The 21,016-nt window shown below is 45.0% G+C and overlaps 1 long non-coding RNA gene across 3 annotated transcripts in view; it reads right to left on the minus strand.

Annotated features, from left to right (window-relative positions):
- Positions 1 to 21,016, minus strand: part of LOC132646869 (uncharacterized) — a 93,025-nt gene that overhangs the window by 6,487 nt on the left and 65,522 nt on the right. For all 3 annotated transcript variants that reach the window (XR_009585209.1, XR_009585210.1, XR_009585208.1), the window contains 3 exons: positions 7,224 to 7,326; positions 5,897 to 6,035; positions 5,497 to 5,581 (listed from right to left, as the gene is read on the minus strand). This is a non-coding gene — a long non-coding RNA (uncharacterized LOC132646869). The remainder of the gene's footprint in view (positions 1 to 5,496; positions 5,582 to 5,896; positions 6,036 to 7,223; positions 7,327 to 21,016) is intronic.

Raw genomic sequence — 21,016 nt, forward strand, 5'->3', positions numbered from 1 at the left:
TAAGACCCCTCAGGCAGAATAAGAGCTGCCTCCAGCTGCACTGGCAATAGCGAAGGTCCTTCTGGCACCTCCGCCCGCTTCCCACAGTGCAGTTTATCTCCTGATGGTATTTGCATGCAAGCTCCTCTCTGGACTGTAACACACTGGCTCCTACTTTCTCCTCTTGGGAGCCCTTGTTCCCTTTTCAGGCTCTCGTCTGGCACCTCCATCCTCCCCAGCCCACACTGGCCTGGGGCTATCACTGGTTGATTGAAGATGGCTCTCCCCTTCTCCGCCCGCACCTCCTTTTGTAGGGGATCCTGAGAAAATGCGCCTTCCACAGCTTGGTCTTTCTGGGTCTATCAAGGGTAAAAAGTGAAGGTGAAATCATGTTCTCAGAGTTCTAGTTTGTTCTAACAAAGAGTGCTCTCTCCTTGAGCCAAGTAAGGATACTGGTTGACAAGGAGAGAGAGATAACCCTGTTCCACAGTGGGGAGGTAGAATCTGGGGGAGCTAGGCCCATGGCCCATCTGCACACGAGGGCAAAGGGCAACGTATAAAGGAGAAGGAATGCTTTAAAATAATACTGCTATCTAAAAATAGCGCAGAGCTTGGCCTGGCTGACTTGGAGGGGTCACGTTTTATGGCTGCCCCCATCTGCTTTTCTGGGATGGTGCAGCTCGGCCTGCTCTGGTTATAGATTTTCCATGAGCTCGGCTCGGATTTCCCTGTCCCGCTGCTCAGCCCGCGGGTCAGTGGCTAATTTTCCAACGTTTATCTTTCCCCTTTACAGTTTCCCCATGTAAATGGCCTATGCCTTCAGCTCCCTGGGTTTCTAACTTGCGGCTGGAATTTGGGGCAACCAGGCTAGTAGACCGCCCAGGCTTCTCAGAAACCCTGGAACCATTTGTAAGGACCAGACCCAGTGGGGCTGGAAGCGAACTGAGCGGTTCCGGGTGTCCTGAGGAGACCTAACAGCTTCAATTTGTTCCACAGACCAGTGCTACTTGAGAGCCTGCACAGCCGGTCCACCTTCCAGTCTCCTTCATAGCCCGTATCTACGTTAGCTTTTTATAGCACCCAACTTGGGAAGTGAGCAGAGTTGGCATCCTTGCTGCCCTCGTTGCACTTTCACTCTCGGAAGAGGCTGAAGGAACATCCCTGTTATTGCTATGAGCGGTAGCTTGGGAAAGAACAGGACTTAGCTGGGTCTGTGTTGACTTGGAGTCCCTGGTGGAGATGCTTACTCTACAGCAGGGGTGAGGGGCCTTGGGGCCCAGATGGGAGGGGTTGTTTCCATCCACATGGAGCAGTCTCCTACTTAGCCTACCCAACCGCAGAAATGATCCCGGTCTACACTTCACAGTCTCTCGCATTTGTTCCTGACTGATTCTCATGTGATAAGTTTCAGCTCCCCAGAGCCTTTCCTGCCCACAGCAGGCACAGGACAACAGAAATTCTAGGTATGTCCCTCTGGATAGTTCATTCACATCTCTAGGGAGAAAGACAATAGAGGAAAGAAAAGAAGGCCCCGGGCTGGAGGTTTGGCATTCCCGTGTGAAGACGGGTGTCGGGTAGAGCAGACAGTTGACCTCTGTAAGCAGCGTGATCCCTAGGAACAGGAGGCATTGGGCTACTCACGACCACCTCATACCCATCCTGAGTAATCAAATGAGCACCTCGTCCTGCAGCTAGGAGCGGGTTCACAGCTGGGAGACCCTGGTACCAGAGTCTTTCCAGGAGGTGACTTATGGATGTTGGTATCTCCCGTGAGTATGGTCTTCCAAAAGGGAGAAAAATATTTGGGACGAGAACATCAAATGTGCTGAACTATCTTGTTCCTTCCCCAAAGACATCCCAAAGCACACTTGCCCCAAAACACCTCCTGGCCTGCAGCTACTTTTTTAAGTTGCTGTGATTAAAATATACTAATAAAGAAAAATTGAAAAAAAAAAAAGGAAAGATTTGTTTTGGCTCACAGTTTGCAGTTACAGCCCATCGTTACAGGGAAACCATGGTAACAGGAGTGTTAGGACACTGGTCACACTGCATTTGAAGTCAGGAAGCAAAGCAAAGGGAATGACTCTACTCAGCTATTTTTCCCTCTTTTTACACAGCTGGTAACCCCAGCAGGTGCAAGGGTGCCACCCACATCCAGGGTGATTCTTCTCACCTCTATTAACCTAATCTAGAGAATCAGCCACAGACCTGACCGGAGACTAAACCTGATCTAGATAATCCTTCCTGGGTGTTCCCAGAGGCTGGTCGCCTGTAGAACAAATCAAGTTGATAATCAGTGTTAACCATCACACACTCTTCTGTGATGAGCAATTGTTCTGTAACAGTTTCCTCCCAGGACTGAAACATTCCAGCCTATGCAGAAGCCCCTTAAGCAGGAAGGCAAACAACTGAAAATAGGTTCAGGAAGTCCCTGAGACCAACCAGATTCACTAGCTCCACCTGCACTACCTTCCAGAGTAAGCAGAGCCAAGCTGCAAAGAAGACTCTTCAGGCAATCTAGGCAGAAGACTCTGAGACCAGACCAGTTGCCTGGGAGAAGCAGAAACCAACGGAGCTGCCTGAAGAGGTTTAGACCAGAGTCAGTTGTAAAGGACACTCCCCAACCTGTTCAGCTATCTCAAAGCTGTGCAGTGTGCTCCAGGTTTCCCAGATTTTGTGAACTGTTACCCATGCTGGGATAGGCCTCAGTAATGAGGCTGTCTTTGAACCATTTCTGCAACTGGAAATAACCCCAATACACTCACTGGTTCACTGAGTGACAGTGGTGCACACCTTTAATCCCAGCATCCAGGAGGCAAAGGCAGGTGGATCTCTGAGTTCGGAGAAAGCCTGATCTACAGAATGAGTCCCAGGACAGGATGGCCAGGATTGTACAGAGAAACCCTGTCTTGGAAAACAAAAAATCTCGTTTCTCATTGGTTCACCAGGTTGTGGGCTTTGGTGGTTTCTGTACTCTGGTCTGTCGTGGGATCCCTATCTGGAGTGAGTACATGGGGATGTGTGTATAGCATCTCCTCAGGAAAAGTTTTCTAACGCAACAGCATTATTGGTCAATTGTGTGGAGGACAGCAGTCACTAAAGTTAAAAAAAAAATCAGGAGAGAGAGAAGGGCTCAACACCAGTCTCCCTAGAGTCCTGCTGCTTTCCCTGTGGCCGCCATTTAAAAAAAATCCACCTGGACATGGACTTTGGACTTCAAAGTTTTGAAAAGACCTGTAAGTGACCCAGATACACACCGAGTATTGGCTTATTTTTATCTTGTGCCCTACACTGCTTTAAATGCCCTCAGCTCATCTCTGGCTCTCCATCTTCTCTCATGTCATTGATTCTGAAGTCCAAAACCACAGGTGTGAACTCTGCATGTGTTAACATAGGCATCTTATTAGTGTCTGCCATATCCTCCACCTCGAGATTTAGCACCCCAACACACACATACACCATACCACACCACACCACACCACACCACACCACACTCCTTCCTCGTATTCTGAATCCTAGCTTTTTATCTTTCAACCCCTGTCTCTCATGCCTCTCTTTTAGTGCATTAAAAAGCACTGTTTCTAAATTAAAAAAAAAAAAAAATCCCTAAATCTATCCACCCCTCCATTCCCCTCCACTGATATTTTAATTCAGACTGCACCAACCTTCTCCTAGACTCTGTCGTCACCCCAGCAGCTTGCTCTGCATTTTGTCCCAGCTCCTCCTGCAACATTCTCCACCCTGTAGCTAGCGCAAGCTTTATGATATAGATCAGATCAATTCACACTGTCTGACACCTTCCACCAACTCCACTGTAATGGAAGAGAATCTAATTTCTATGCCAGTCTTGAAGGCCTTGCTAGCCCAGGCACCAGCTCCACAGACCTCATCTCTCATCTCCCACATGCAGTAATCACCTTCAGCTTCCTTCCAGATTCCACATTCGCCAAGGTTGCCCCAGCCCCAGAACCTTTTCTTGCCCCTCTACTTGGAACACTCCTCTGGAGACTATAATGTGAACAGTGCTTTTAGCTTGGAAAAGACTCGCTTCCCCTAATTCCACTGCCATGATAGTTACTGTCCCGCCCACCAGAGCTTTCCTTCTATCCAGGGCATAATGCTGACCTCTGGTAGGGAGCACAGAGATGACTTTTCTTGTCTGCTCTGATATCCTGTCCAGCATCATAAAACAAGGTTGTTCGTAGGGCAAAAGTTAAGGGAACAAATGGGTGGATGGATGGATGGATGGTTGGACAGAGGGACAGATGGATGGACGTGCTCTCAGCTCACTACTCAAGACCTAAATCCAGTCTCCTGAGGCAAGACCACCACTGCCACTTCCCCTGCCTATGTTGTGTGCATATAATATGTGAATATCTCTAAAGAAACAAGCAGTAGAAAATATTCATTTTTTATTAGTGACACACGTGGATAATCTCACTTCCTTCATTCAAACCCAAAAAGAATACTTATCTCATTTAAATAGTGTGAGAGTTTAATATCCATCACTGGTGACACTGGGCTTGTGCTTTGTTCACCGGGTGACATCTATCATTGCTCTTATTTGTTGAAGCTTCTTAGGTCACTTGCCTGATGATTAGAGGGTCTCTGTGACTCTGCCCTGTGGCCTTGTTCCCAATTTGAACTGCTGGAAACTGAGGCTTCACAGTGAGGACATGTGGCAATGGAGCCCAGCTCTACCACTTAGGGCTTCCTTGGATGCTAAGCCTTTTGGTCCTCAGACCCAGCTTTCATTCTGAAATAATTCTAATGAGGGCATCATGAAAATGAACGGGTCCCCTAGGGAAAGTCTGGAGGACTGGGACAAGTGCAGTGTCAGAGTCTGGTCATTGAACAGGATGACTATCTGTACACACACACACACACACACACACACACACACACACCTGCACTAGCACATGCTCACATTCAGGAGTGCATGGATCCACCTGCACACAGCTCTCCCATCTTAGCTGAGCCCAAGGGCTACTGATTTGCACTCCTGGGATGGAATCAATTAGAATTATTTTTAAAACCTCATCTGTTTTGATTTAACAGGAAGCTTCTGCTCAATGAAATGCAGCATTGGTCAATGAAAAACCGAAGGCTCCTCTGTCAATGAAGGCTGACAGAGCGTTCCAGCTCTGCCCATATTGACATGGGTCCCCGCCCTTAACTGGCTTTGTTCCTGATGAGTTCAGAGAGAAGAGGAGTGTGTCCCCAGTCAGGAGTCCCTGTCTACCAGCCCTGAGCCAAGACCCTCTGAACACCACCCTTCCTGGATACCTGCTCTTGTCCTCCTGGGGCCTACCCACAATAAGGACAACTTTTGTCTAGTTTACATCCATGGCTCCGGTACCCAACCCAAAACCTGGCACAGAAAAAACACTAGATGAAAACGTTTAAGGTGTGTGTGTGTGTGTGTATGTGTGTGTATGTGTGTGTGTGTGATACATAGATGGATACATGACTAAATGATTTATCTGCAATTGTAAGTAATATTTCAGCACCGCTTACCATAATCTCTACACCAAGTTAGGCACTTGGTGTAGGCACTCTGAGTCTTCAGGACAATGCCGTGCAGCAGGCTCTCTTCTTCAGCCTCATTTCACAGATGAAGAAACATGGAAGAGAAACATTTTTGTGCTTTGTCACGTGAATCAAACGCAGTAACTGGGATTTCAATTCAAGCACCAGGACCCTGATGTTGTGCCATTCAGTCACTCATCAGCTATAGAACAGCAGCATTGTGCCTGGCCCTAGGAAGAGCCCTAGAAACACCCTAATACATTAGATCCACTCTTCCCAAGGAAGTTAAAGTTTAGGGAGGAGTACAAGATGTAGAAATGGGTAAAGAGAGTATGTGGGAGTGTGAAGGTGAGAAGGCCCTATGTGGAAGTAAGCATAGGTAACCCACTGCGATAAGATTCTGGAGCGTTTCTTGAAGGACGTGGTCTTTCACTCCATCATCCAAACAGGAGCAGGAGAAAGGGCTGCAGAGGGACAGCGTTTGCAAAGAGTTGCTTGGGTGTGGTGTGTTCTCACATGATAAGCACCTTAGGAGAGGAAGAAGAAAGGGTTGCCATTAGGAACAGCAAGAGGAGAGATCACAGGCCACAGGCAGGTGTGGTCTGCAGGGGAACTGGACATCACTGGAGACACGTGAGATCCTTGGAAGGGCAAGTGACAAGGTGCCCTCGGCACACCAGACATTTATCTCCTAGAGCTAAGCGAGCACCGCTTGTGCCCATCAAAGCTTGGGGGAGAGGACCATCTGATTCCACAGCACTTGGAGTTTATAAACTAACACCTGTGTATCAAACGAGGTTTCTATCCTTTGGTTAAATCTTTAGGTCTTCCGTGGAAGCTTTACATTTTCCTCATAAAGTTCTTATGTTTTGGGATAGGGGCAGTGTTGGGAGTCAAACCCAGGGCCTCACATATGCTAGACAAGTGCTCTACTCCAGGGCCTCATTCTTAAATACTTAGTGGCTTGACAATTTATAGTTTCTGTCACTGCTGTAAAACTAAAAGAGAGAATTATATGGCATTTTCCACTTCCTTGTTGTAAAGGATGCTTGAGCTCATGCAGAGTGAGTTAGCACAGTTTTACTTTCCACTTAGATTGCTTTATCCCAGTTGAACTGATTGCACCGCCCATTACTTTTCATTGGGTGGGCGCGTCACCTGTCATGTTTAAATTTCCATATATGTCCATATTAAAGAATTTAATTGCTGGAAGTGCCAATACAGCTCAGCTTACCTGGCAAGCCCAGCATTTAAATTTGAACCCCAGAACCCACATGGTGGATGGAAAGAATTATCCCTTAATAGTTGTCTTCTGACTTCCACACATGTTCTCTGACATGCACACTATCCTCAGCGACACATCTCAGACTCTCTCTGCATACATACACAGCGTGGACAATACACATAAGCACTATAATGATAATTTTCTAAATAAAATACTTGTTTTTTTTTAAGAGAGAAAGAAATGGCATGGAGTAGGGTGGGTGTGGAGGATCTGGGAGGAATTGGGGGAGGAGGAAGTGTGATCAGAACACACTATATAAAATTTTTTCAGTTAAAATAAAGTACTTAATTACTGAACAAGTGATGCAATGTATCCGTACACAGCCAAATAAAAAGGTAGAAACTGCCTTAGTTACTGTTATGTTGCTTTGAGACCATACCATGACTAAGCCATCTTACAAAGGAAGGTGTATAATTGTGGACTTGCTTACAGTTCAGAGAGTTAGTCCGTGAACATCACGGCAGGGAGCATAGCATCAGGCAGGCAGGCGTAGCACTGGAGAAGTAGCCGATAATTCACATCTGATCCATAAGCTGCAGAAAGAGAGCGAGTGAGACAGGGTCTGGCCTGGGCTTTTGTAACCTTAAATCCTACCCACAGTGCCTGCCATACCTGCTCCAATGAGGCCCTACCTCCTCTAACCAGGCCTCACCACCTCCAGCAAGGCCATACCTCCTCTCCTTCCCAAGCATCTCCACTGAGGACCGAGCATTTAAACGTATGAAACTATGGAGGCCATTCTCATTCAAACCACCACACAGCAGCTCTTCCCACCGCACAGAGCTCAGCCGAAAAGCTTTCTCGCCTGTGTGTCCAGAGGTTTGTCCCCTAGGTAATTTGAGGTCCTATCAGGTTGACAGGCAATATTATCCATTACAACACCCTCCTGGCATCATTTCCTCAGCCTTGCAGAGAAGATACATCCTCAGACTCTTGGATTTTTCTTATCACTGTCACTTGAAACATGGATCTCTGCATAGTCTTAATCTGCATTTCTATGATCATGCAGGCAGATCCTTTTCCAAACGCTTGCTACTCTTCTTTGCCCATTTTTCTACTGGGCTCTTGCTATTTTATCTTGTTGATTCTAAAACCACTTCATAAATCAGAGAAATCAATCATTTGACAACATTTGAGTGTAGGATTATCCCCCAATTGTTACTGTTCAGATGTTTTGGTATACAGTGTTCCTTAATGTAGCTTAATTTCTCTATTTTTTCCTTCTGATGTCCTCTTTTCTTGAGTCATCATTTTGAAAGAGCTTCTCTACTTTGAGTTTATAAATGAAAGGTTTTTCTCGTGTTTTCTTCTGGCACAGTTGTGGCATAGTTTTTGCTTTTCAGTCTTCAATCCACTTAGAATTTGTCCTGATAGACAATAGTAAGTTTGACTCTAACTTTGTCTTTTTTTTTTTTTTTCACATGACCAAACAGTGACCCCAACCACATTTATTGAACAGTTAATCATTTCTCTCACTGATTTTAGTGGTCATTCTTTTTGTGTGCTAATCTCTCATGTGCGTTTTTGCTTCCATTTCTGGGCTTTCTATTATAGCTGGTGGGCTTGTCTCTCTCTCTCTTCATGCATCAGTTCCTCATGGTTTCAATTATTGAGATTTTAATATGTTTTAGTATCTGCTTGAGTGAATTCACTGATATTACTCTTCTTTTCAGAGTTTTTCTGAATGTTTTTATTTCTTTATTTTTTTCACATGAACTTTAGAATTCAGCTTGTCTGGCTTAAAAAAAACTGTTGGTATTTTATTGGGATCACATTAAATTTAGAAACGTACTTAGGGAGAATTGACAGTTTTATGATGTTGAGTCTTTGGCCAAAAACATGGTCTTTCCGTTTCTCCAGGTTTCCCTTTGTGTCTGTGAGGAGGGTTCCAGCATTTTCTTTGCATAGGCCTTCTCCAATGTGTGGCTTCACTCTAAGCTGCTTTGTTACTGCAGATTGCCATTGCTTCTGCAAATAGGATGCTTTTTTCATCATATCTTCTAAAGTAGTAATATTTATACATGACATAATCATTTGTTTATTTACTTATTATCAATTTCATTTAATCATCTCACTAAAATGAGCTTATTCTTGCTGATTATTTTGCTGTAGGTTATTTAGGTTTTCTAGGTTTTTAGTGTGTGTGTGTGTGTGTGTGTGTGTGTGTGTGCGCGCGCGCGCGCGCGCGCGCGCGCGCGCGCGCATGCGTGGTGTGAGCTGTGTGTGTGTGTTTTGATGTGTGTGTGTGCATAAGTGTGCACATATATGCAGGTGCCCAAAAGGCCAAATGAGGATGTCAGGTCCCCTAGAGTTACACTATACCACCAGACATGGTGTTGGGGAATAAACTGGGGTATTCTGCAAGAGCAGCAAGTGCTTTGAGCAGCTGGGCAATCTCTCAGTCCCTTCTACCTTATTTACCTATTTGTTTGTTTGTTTATTTAAACAGTATCTTTCTTTCGCTGGACCTGGGAAGCACCGGTTCAGTTAGCATGACTGGGCAGTGAGCTGCCATCCCGAGGCTGTGGTACAGGCACATGCAGTCAGACCTCCCCTTTCGCATTGGCTGTTGGTATTAGAACTCGGGTCCCGGTGTGGCAGACAGTCCTCTTAGGCACTCATCTCCCCAGCCCACACACTTCACTTTTTCCAGGAACACGCTCACCTGCAAACCTCGCATCTTCCCTTCCAGTCTGCGTTCTTCTGATATTTTTCTTTTGGCTAATTGCATCCTTTAGGAGTGTAGGCGCAGCCTAACAAGTAACACAGTTCTTTGATGAAAGCCACCGAGCGCAAAGAGATGGACAGACACCAAAGCACACTTGATTGCAGGTAACATTTAAGTCTTAGGAAGCCTGGTCTCTATCTATCCCTGCAGCCACTGACTTTGTGAAAGACAATACTGTGTTGTTGTATGCATAAGTGCCCATAACTGCTGTGGGCAATGACCCCTACTACCTGGTACTATAGCTTGGCCCTGGGGACCCACCAGTCTCGGATGAGGCATGCTCGGTAGATTTATTACCAGGATGCTCTTCACTTTAACTTAAGAGTTTGTCTTCCATCAAAAGCCATCATTGTTGCTGTTGTTTGTTTTAACTTTCGGGTAGGCCCTCTTTGTTTTCTGATCTGAGTGTTATTTTCTAAATTTGTATTCAGAGAACATAACCCATACTATTTTTTCACATTGTGTGATAGATCAACATTTTCTAATGGTCTTAAATTAATGTTTTAATTTGTGTGTGTGTGTATGTGTGTGCGCACACACACACACACACACACACACACGCTTGTCTGACGCACTTGCTCAGTGTACCTGTGGATGTCAGAAGACAATTTGCAGGAACTGGTTTTCTTCTTCCACTGTGAGCTGTGTGATTAAACTCAGGTCCTGAGGCTTCCTTGACAAATGATTTTACCCACTGAGCCATCTTGCTGGCCAGAGTATTAATTCCCATGAAAATTCTTTTTACAGGTAGCTGTTTTTAAAAGGTGGATTACCCATTCCTCAACATAGATTTCAAAGTTATATTTGGTCTCTTCTATCCTTAATTCTTTCTTACCCATTTGTCTTCTAATGTACTAACTCTGTTAGCAATATTTCTATTATTGCTAATTCAGTGTCTGTTCCACGAGTACTGGTTTGTTTGTAGCTCATCTCCCCTGTATCTCCAGTGGTTTTGATTTTGTGAAAGACAATACTGTGTGGTTTTATGACCAGAACTATTGTGGGCAGTGACTCCTGCTACCTGGTATTCACAATCCTGTGTGACTCCTTCCGTTTCTACCTATATGGCCTCTAGAACATAGCAGCAACGGTGTATATAACACTTCCAAGATTAGGTGACATAAGACACCAGAGCTTTCACCATGAGCTCCCTCCCTCTGCCACCCACTTTCCCTCCCATCAGATGAGTGAGCACAGAATAAACCGCCAGTCTCAGAAAAACCTTAGTTTCCTGTAGCCCCAGGCCAGCAACTTTCTTAAAACCCCTGAGCAAGCACCAACCCCAAAACTAGGCTGCCACCCACAAGAATCCTAATCCAGAACAAAGGTTCCTTGTCCAGAGCTGCTAAGTTTGGGGGCAATGTGATAGACAGCTCTAGACAACTCATAAATATGTCCATTGCAGTTCCAGCCTTCATCGTTATGTGCCTGTCTCGGGCTCACCTGAAGCTTCTGGCCTCTGGTCCCTTTGTGCCTGTGCTGGGACTGATGGACCCCTGCCAGAACTTATATTTCAACCGATGTGAGTGGCTTTTCTCTAGTCTTGTCTCTGCTGGGCTGCATGGGATTTTGCCCCATTTCTCTTAATGTATGGCTTTAGTTTTTTCACATTTTATGAATGATGCGCTTGATCTTGGCTGCTGAGTGTCCTTCAGTCTTTCGGTTGTTTTCTGTTCTTTAGCCCTCTGCTTTGCCTTGTTAATTTTGTGAAGTTGTTGTTTTATGGGGGAAAATTGTGGTTTTGTTTTAGTGTTAAATTTATCATTAACTTCCTGTGACTTTATTATCTAGAGAGCATAATTGGTCCTCTCTAACATAAAATAAAGCCATGTGTGTCTTTCCCGTCCCCCTCCTTCCTTCCACCCTCAGTTTCTGTCATATTACCCTTTAAACTTATAACTCTCAGCCGTTAAAAAGCAACATCTGAAATGGGGAAGACAAAAAAATAGGCATTATGTTTGTCTTAGTTAGGGTTTCTACTGCTGTAATAAAACACCATGACCAAAAGCCCTGGGGAGGAAAGGGTTTATTTCAAGTCACAGATTATAGTCCATCCCCAAGGGAAGTCAGGACAGGAACCTAGAAGGAGAAACTTGATGAACAGCCCAGGCAGGAACAGTGCTTACTGGCTTGCTACCAATGTCTTCCTCAGCCTGCTTTCTTATACAACCCAGGACCACCTGTCCAGGGGTGGCACCATCTAGCCACAGTGAGCTGGGTCCTCCCACATCAATCATCAATCAAGACAATTCCCTATAGACTTGCCAACAGGCTGATCTTATGGAAGCATTATCTCAATTAAAAGTCTCTCTTCCAAGGAACATATCTTCCAAGAACATATCTTCCAAGATATATCTAGGTTTGTGTCAAGTTGACAAAAACAAATCAGCACAGGATTAGTCAAGGTTCTCCAGAGGAACAGAACTGATAGAACAAATGGATATCACAAAGAGGATGTATAACTGTGTCTTACACAATATGGGCTGGTTAGTCCAAAAATGCTTATGTATGCCCTGGAGAAGCTGGAAACCAAGTACTTGCTGAGCTTGCAAGGCTGGAGGCCTCTGTAGTTCCAATCTGGCACTAAAGGCTTGGAATATTCCTGGGGAGCTGCTGGCATGCAGTCCACATTGGAAGGTGAAGAAACTGTTCTGATATCAATGAAGGATGACGTCAGCAGCAGTAGATACAGTAGATACATTCACTAGCAGGGAATAAGGGCAGTCAGGCAAAAGAAGCCCTGACTTTCCCTCAGGCCTCTTTGTGTCTGGGTCTCCAGTAGGGCAGAGACTCTTCTCTTTTGGAGAAGAGAGTCTCTCTTTTGGCTAATCCTTCCAGGAAATACTCTCACAGACCCACAAAAGGTTATGTCTCTCACTTGACTCAGATCCCACCAAGCTGACAACCAAAATGAACCAACATGGGCATACACTAAAATTACTTTAATTGTCAGCTTTAAGAATATATGTTTTATTTTCAGTTAGGTTGAGACTGATAGCAAATATTTCACCCCTCACAGTTTATATTGGTTGTATCAATTCAAAAAGTATTAATTTCTTTTGTTCTTGAATATAATAATGCTACTTTTAGATGTGTGATGTTTGCCTTCATTTTCTTAAAAAAAAAATGCCTTCATTTTCTTAATTAACCATTGATCTATAGCCCAGGAATCACACGTATTCATCAGCGCTTGCCTGTACTCTTCATAACTTAAGGGCCGTGGACAGTTGGGCTGGGTATGAAAATCCTCAGTTCTAGATCTCTGAGGAGCTTATAAAATGTACAATGGCATTGGAAGTCTATTTGAATTAATCTAAGTCTATGCTTTTCTTTGTCTTATACATGACCTAAAGATTACCTGAGCTACCAAAAGATTCTTTTCTTCATCTTTAAATAAATATGTAGAAACAAGATCATTCTATCTCCTAAAGTCTTTATGAATTTAGCCCTTCCAAATTTACTGTGTACTGTTATTTAGTTGGCTGCTTTGGGGACTCCAGAAATACATTGATGAATATTTATTGTCTGTTTTCTCAGATTCAGAGTCTAAAGTCTTATCAATTTAACTATCCAGGCTTCCTTGTCTATTTTCTATATTGATTATTTTCTCTCATAAATTGCTCTAAGGTATCTTCTGTTTAATTTTTTGAGCTTTTATTCTTTAGGTCATTTGCTGGGTTTCCTTCAATGTCCATTCTCTCCTTTGTATTCTTTCTACTCTGTCTCCACATCTGGGTCATTTCTTTTTTCTGACTCTTTCTTGAATCCTTTGAATTCTTGTATTACCAACTCTTGAGCTTCCTGGGACCTTTGTCTTTACTTCACTACGTTAAAGAGGCAGTGCCCTCAGGAAAATTGTAATTTGTGATAAAATATGTGGCCCAATTTTCTTCTGCTATGTGGATGCTTTTCTCTGAGGGAGATTTTTTTTTTAGTAATGGTAACATCTGAACATATTTGTTCTTTCTTCTCTTTGCATACAGGACTAACTTTATGCTGCTGTTTCTTATAACATCTCTGGAGCTGTTTGAGCCCGAATGAAAACACTTCCAATCCTTTCTAGCCTTGAATGAGTTGGGCTCTGGTTTCCTGGATTTCCAATTAATAGGCAGAAGGATTCTCTGGCTGGAAAACATGGAGTTCAGACTTCGCTGCTTCCAAGCAAGGCCTCTTCTCATAGAAGAGACCCGTAGAAACAAACCTTCTGCAAATGAGTTTGTTCTTAGGGATCTTTCAAAGCTCTGTGTCCTCAGCATTCCTCAATCAGATCTAGTCCAGAAGGCTCCTTTCTTTAGCCCATTTAATTCTAGTTACTGTGCCAGTTTTGAAAATGGGAAGTGGAGTTTTTCTACCTCTGTACATAGTTTTTACACTCTTTTGCCTTTAGAAAGACTATTTGCCAGGTTGTCTCATCAAAGAAAATTGATGTTCAGGTTCTTTGTCTTAATTGTCTCCTAATTACCCTTTTCCTATCTTAGCTTCTTTGAACTATTCTTATATGTTTGTAGTCTTAAACAATACACATGCTCCAGTTTTCTCAGATATAGTCTTTTTTCCTTTCCATTTTCATCTTTTTGTTTATTTGTTTGTTTGTATTGTTTTTGTTCCTTTTTTTGGATGATTTTTAAAGGAAGGAAAAAGAATACTGATTTAAACAACCATACTATTCCAAATACACATACTACAATTACACAATACTATAATTACTAAGATTTTAAAATAAATTTTACATTTTGCTGGGACAAATTTGAGTATTTTGTTCATTTTCTTTAAATGTTTCTAGTTATTATTGAATCTTCATCATTCCATATAAATTTTAGAATGCAAACACACGCACACATACACAAACTTTTTCTTTTTAAAAGGTCTCTAATTCTGTTAGATTTATTCCCAAAACTTATGTTTTCTGTTCATATTATAATATTAATTTACTTTTATTTCTAATACTGTTGTGCTATATAGCAATAAAATTGATTTTAACATATTTATATAATATAAATATATCTTATTTATAACCCAGAAATCTTCTGAGCTTTTATTAATTTTAACAGTGTATTTGTATATGTTCCTGGAGCCTACACAGACAACTACATCCTGTGATGATCAGAGTTTCACTCCTTTCTTTATGTCGCCATACTATAATGGATTATTGAATTAAATCAGTGACTGCAGACATCCTTGGGTAAATCTTGATTTTAAAGAGAGGGATTAAAACAGTCCCCATCACATTATGCATTTGCTGTTAAGTAAGCATGTGGTAGAGACCCTTTCTCTGATTAAGGAATATTCCTTATGTTATTAGCGTGTCTGCTTTAAATTATTACCATAAATAATCAACCTAAAAACAAAAAAAAGACTTATTTGGGCTCACATAGTTAGCTGTTCTAGCCCATGATCATCTGACTTGTTTCTCTGAGCTTGGAATATGATAGTGCACAGTGGCATGAGGGCATGGTGGAGCAACCCACTCACCTCACAGGGGATGGACAACAAAGGGAGGAATAGGGGTAACTCCCAATCCCCCTCAAGAACATGCTTCCAATGACCCAAACCTCTCCCATTAAACTCCATTTCCTAAAAGTTCCACCACCTCTACCTGGTGTCACGTGGAGTAACCCAACCCATAGCCATGCAAACCATAGCAATTACCACTTCTTATCAAAATGACATTTCACCAGGTTCTTTCTTCTGAGTCTACTGAGATTTGAGGTTTCATTCTTTTGACTTGATAACATCCAGTGAATAGCTTTCAATATATTGCACCAATGTTGCGTTAATAGAATAAATACAACTTGTTTGAAAGCATTTTTCACTAAATGTGGCTGGGCTTGACAATTTCGGGGTCACCCTCAATCTTATCTTCACTGTATTATTTTCAAACCCTGTATTTTCAGCCTTCCTGGGCCAGTATATTTCACAGCCTCCTGCGTGAAAGTCATATAGCCAGAGTAGAAACAGGTGGTTACTCAATGATCTCTACCAAAAAGACAAACTTTGTTTTTTAGTTGGAGGTTTTATATCACTTACATTTACTGGGGTTCCTAACGTATTTTTTTTTTTTTATCATCTCATCTTCTGCTTTGTTGCCTTGCTTGTCTTCTGTTCCCTTTTTAAATTTTCTTCTTCTGACCTCTTTAGAATTAATCAAGACTTCTCTTTAGTTCATCTTTTCTGTGTTTCTTTGTCTTGTTTCTTCTCTTTTACTAATGCATGTATACTTATTAAAATCTAAAATTCAAAAGTGCTCCTCCTTGAAAGTCTTTGTCATGCTTCAACTTAAATTACTCTTTTCTTATTTCATCTATTACCTTCCAGTATTTTAGTTCTACCTCAGTTAGTGCCCAATTGAGTCATCTCTCTTAATACCATGTGATGATTATTTGATCATCATTGTTTACATGTGTTCCCTTGTTTGCTTTTCTTCACCCGCTTACCTCCCTTTCTGGCATCACATCCTTTTTTATGGATTAATATGTTTTTCCCAAATACATTCTTTAGACATCCCTGCAGAGAAAGCTTTTGGTATAAACGCTGTATCAGGTGCTCTTGTTAGTTCTTCTCAGTGACTTGGACTTGCTCCATGCTCTAGCCTCTCTATCCCTTTGAGAAAATTGCTTTTTAAAAATTCTTCTTTCTCTTGATCTATTAACTGTTCCCCTCAGGTGCAATCGTCTGTCTCAAATGAGGACTGGGGGGCTTGGAAGGATGGAATGCTCAGGACTGATATTCATTACCTTCTCCAATGTTGTTATCACTGTCATTGGTGTGATCTGTCCTACATGCCAACAGCAGGGGTGACATCCATGCCATGAAGGCAAGATGGGAAGGCATGTGTCATCCACAGCCCTGAATGCTTCTGCCTGTCTCCAGAACAGGCCTCAGGCTCTGGGATGCTTAGAAGGGTTATCTGTCCTGCAAAAGCCAGAACTCTTGAATCAACTGTACTGTCATTTGGGGTTGGTTTATTACAAGAAAAAAGTGGATCTGAAATAACCTTGTTAGGTGGTCTGTTTTCCAACTGCAGCCTTTTTATTATCACAAACCTCAGCTTGGAGCCATTTGGAAGATCATATGTTTCTTGTATTTGCTTTACGTCTTAATCAGGCCAGTCAGTCAGCTTTGATACCCAGTCCTAATACATGTCGTAGCTCTCCACAAACTGGCAACAAACCCCAGTGCCCAGTAACACAAACACACAGCTCCAACAGTTCTAAAGTCACCTACCCCACACAGACTCCTATAGTCCACCCCAAACCCCGTAGATAAATGCCGGACACACCCAGACATGCTACAAGCAGCCTACATCACCTCCACACACATAGCATGCCATACCCACACAATCCCACACTCAAATTCACACTGACACAATCAACATGTCATCATATACATTTGCCTAGGTGATGAAGTTCAGAGGGCAGTCCACCATGGTAACTGTCCTGGGAATTCAGGAAGAGAGGAAGCACCCTGCAGGGGGCACTGAGGTCCTAGACCTAGCCCCTCACAGAACTGATGGTGGGACTAGACAAGTGCCATCACCTCACTCTGCAGTCTTGGCCAAGCCACTTACCGTCTACAGTTAAAGAGAAAAAAGTCAAGGCTGCCTAGTAGTCTTGGTGCTTTGGTGCTTCCAGAACCAAATAAATGAGGCATGGAAAGCACTGCCCAGAGGCCACACTGTTGGTCCTCAATGACATCCATCAGAGTGATTTTAGTATAGCATTCAAGCGGCTTCCTGACACGCTTTCACGAATGGGTCAGAGCCCAGGAAGGAAGGAGCTCAGGGAGATGGTCATCGTCCTCGCCAGGAGCCTGGCTCTTCTGTGCCTTTGTTCCAGGCAGGCTACAGAAGTTCCCATGCATTTTGGAGCCATGTAGATGCTTGTCCAGTTTAGATAGGCTCAACTCTTAACAACCCAGACCGTGAGCTCTGCTCCTAGGAGACTGTGTGCTGTTCTGGAGCTCAGCCAGCTGAGAGAACCAAATGTGTCATGTAACAACAGTGACAGTGCGTCCCCTTTTCTCATCATGAGTCATCACCAGGTCAGATTGCAGCGTCAGATCTAAAAACCGAACCAGGCAGCCCCCTCAGACAAATGCTCTAGGTGTAGACTCTGAAACTTGTAAGATGTCTTGTCTACATCTTGCAGAAGCACCTGAGGCTCAACTCCAGAAGAGACTTGCCCAAGAGCTTTAAAGCCAAGGAAAGCCAAGATAACACTGGCTCCTGGCTCCTCCCTCCCCCCAGCCTAAAAGTGAGGCCATGGAAGCTGGTGCCACCCGCTCACTGGCAAGCCACCCGCTCACTGGCAAACCGTTAGACCTTAGGTGTCCCTCAGTTGCTCAGCATCTGGCCTGAAAGGTGAGTTGAACAGTAAGGAGGGCAGGGGAAGGCTGCCTGGGAGAGAAAGGCAGTCTCCTTCTGCTACCTCAGCAAAACCTGCTCTCCAGCTCAGCTTCCTGACAGACCTCCTGACCTCACCCAGAGGCTGGAGATGACACTCACCTCCCACCTATCTTCTAGCCCTGGGCCAGGCATTCCGCTAGCACTGTCGTGACACACGTGATATGGCCCTCTCCTGGCTTTGGAAAGCTCTGCCAGCTTCCAGTGTAGGAAAGCTCTTCGGAACATGGTCAAGAGAGCCCGGCGTCCCACAATTGCAGGGAAGCCACAGATCTCCACAATATCTTTGAGTCCATGAGAATTTTAAAAGGAAATCAGAGAAAGAAAAAGAAGAGCAGGTGGGAGAGATGTGCTGAGGTGAAGGCAGACAGGCAAAGAGCCCCTCGCTGAGGCCAGGCAAAAGCAGGGCATTCCTGGGCGCTGCAGGCTCCGGGCTCCGGGAACCAACCGGCGCAGCGCTCTGCTCCGCGGCGCAGCACCGGCAACAAACTGGAAACAGCTGCGGAGGTTTTGAGTTTCCGCCCGGCCTCCCCTGGCCTCTGGCTAGGCCCACCCAGCAGTTTCTCCTAATCCGGCTCTCTCTCTCTCAGGAAGCTGCGCCATGGAAATCCTCCCTGCTTCAGAGGTCAGCCCCGAAGCTCCACCCTCCAGAGCCCCTCGCTCAGCAGGCATCGTGCATTGGACACATAGCCCCAAGACGGCAAGGGCTGCTCCAGAAGATGCTCCCTGAACCTCTCAGGCTGCATTCTGCTTGGATCCAAAGCACTAGAAGACACTCTAAGGACTGGTGGAGGTGCCTCCATTTCCTCACCCACAGAGCGAGGTTGATTTAAAGCTAATCAACCCATTTCCCGGAGGAAGCAGTGTTTGCTTGTCGCTCGTTGTCACAGAGCAGCTGTCACGGAGAGTGGTCTCTGGACCTTGTTTCTTGCCCAAGTTTGATTTAATTCAGTTACCCTTCAAGCACCAAATGAGTCCAACGAGAATTTAAACCGCTGCCAGGTCTGAATGTTCTCGTTTGGCAAGAATTTGCTAGATGTCCTTGGCCCCAGCCCTGGGGTCCCCTCTGCATGTGTGCGGCCCAGGTGAGAGGCGGCAGGCACAGCAGATAAGAGGACTAGTGGGGTTGTCCAGGAGACATCACGGTCCTACTCTTTTGTGCTCTGACTCTGAGAAGGGCTTCCAGAGTTCAAAGCCCTCCCCTGCCAGTCCTCAACATCCATGATTTGCTGTCTTCTGTAAACAGGGGAAGACTCTAGGTAGGCCCTGGGGTTACCAGAAAGCAGATCTCTTCTTCCAGTACTCCTACCTCCGCCAAGCTCCTAGGCGCACGCCCGGCTGGACTCTTCCCCACAGGCACACAGTTGCAGTCTCACGCTGCTTGCTGGGCATTATTCACCCTGTGGGCCAACGGTTTCACGCACTCTCATCCATGTTGCACTATACCCAGTTCCAAATAAGGCCCCTATTCATACCACAGCCTCCTGCTCCCACGAACCTCAAAGGGACCCAGACGCCTGGCTCATGCTCCCATGCCCTATACAGGAAGATTCCAGAATACTCCAGCCGGCATGCTGACGGTGGCCCTCACCTACACAGCCTCTCAGGGAGTCTTCCGCAGGGACACGGGGAACGGGCATTGGCCTCGGCTTCTCTGCTGGAACATCGGGTATGGCTAGCCACACGTGGCTCCGTATAGATTGGAAGTGGGCTGCGGCCTTTGGAACTGTAAAGGACCGCACATGTGGAAGCAGCCATGCCTTTGACGGCATCTACTAAGCACTTGCCCCTTGAACAATCTCTCCCCTGAGCCATAGACCAAGGAGTGAACCCATCCTTGGATCCTAGTGTCTGCCATCCCCTCACCACAAGGCTTTGGGTGGGGACCTCCTTTTTTCCCCTCTGTCTCTGAGTTTTAGCTTCCTGACGTGTAGGTAACGGAGCAGGCCTGACACTCTGTGGCCCTGTCATTTTGACATTTTCCCCTTTGTTGGGAGCATGGAGCCATGTTGCAGATGTGCCCGGGGGAGTGAGGGTTAAGAGCCATCCACAAACTCATCTAACATTACTTCCTGTTACAATCTCCCCACAAGTCAGTCAGTCAGTCAGTCAGGCTACACCCACACTGTACATGGCAGGCTGGGACTAGGCTCAAAGTTGAGGCCAGTGAGCGGGGCAAACACTAGCCTCAGCCACAGCCCCTCAGGGGAATAAAAGAGATCCAGACAGCTGGTAACAAAAACAGTTGCAAAACACAAACGACAACTCTCCTGGGATCTGAAAGATGAGGCAGGGTCAGGCCCAGGAAGGAGCTCTCGGGCTAAGAGAGACCTGAGGGTAAGTAAGTGAGTTGGGCGCAAGTGTGAAGAAATCAAGAAAGCAGGGAGATGGCTGCAGAGAGGAACAGTGGGGAGCCCTGTACTCAGAGCTGAAGGAGTGCCCTGGGCCTGGCTTGTGAGTCTCCACCAGTATGGAATCATGCTTCCATGGGGGCAGGGGGAGCAGGGTGACACATGAATGGACAGGAAAGTGGCTTTGAACTGTGCCTGGTGTCTACAGCTGGGAACTGGTAGAGACTGATCCACTAACTCCTTGATCACTTTCCCCCTCTGGGCTCTGAACTCAGCACTGCATACACATGAAAAAAAAAATCCTCCAAAGGCTCTCATGAGCTTGTTTTCTTTTATAGGAGAAAAAAATGGTTGTTTGGTTCCCCTAGCAACCCAAGGCAGTACAATGTCCAGTTGTACAGGTGGCTCAATGTCCCAGACACCCTCTCTGTTGAATAAGAAGGTCCCCCAGCTTTGTGCACTGTCTGCTGTCCACCATCCCTACTCTGCATCTGCTGAACAAGCCAATGTGAGGCTCACCTAACCCTTACATGTGTGACCTGCTTTCTTTCCCAAGTTTCCAGAGAAATAGGTTAAACAACAGGGCACTCTTGCTTCTCCCTAAGAGAGAGCAGAAGGGTCAGTGCAGGCTGTAGGCTTTTGGGGGTTGGAAAGCAAGCCCTCTGGTGCCCAGCATAAAGGATGAAGCAACAGGAGCCAAAAGATGCAAAGACGTTTCTGTGAAGGCTGGGAGGCACCTCAGC

Source organism: Meriones unguiculatus, chromosome 12 (assembly GCF_030254825.1).
Source record: "Meriones unguiculatus strain TT.TT164.6M chromosome 12, Bangor_MerUng_6.1, whole genome shotgun sequence".
Taxonomy (NCBI): domain Eukaryota; kingdom Metazoa; phylum Chordata; class Mammalia; order Rodentia; family Muridae; genus Meriones; species Meriones unguiculatus.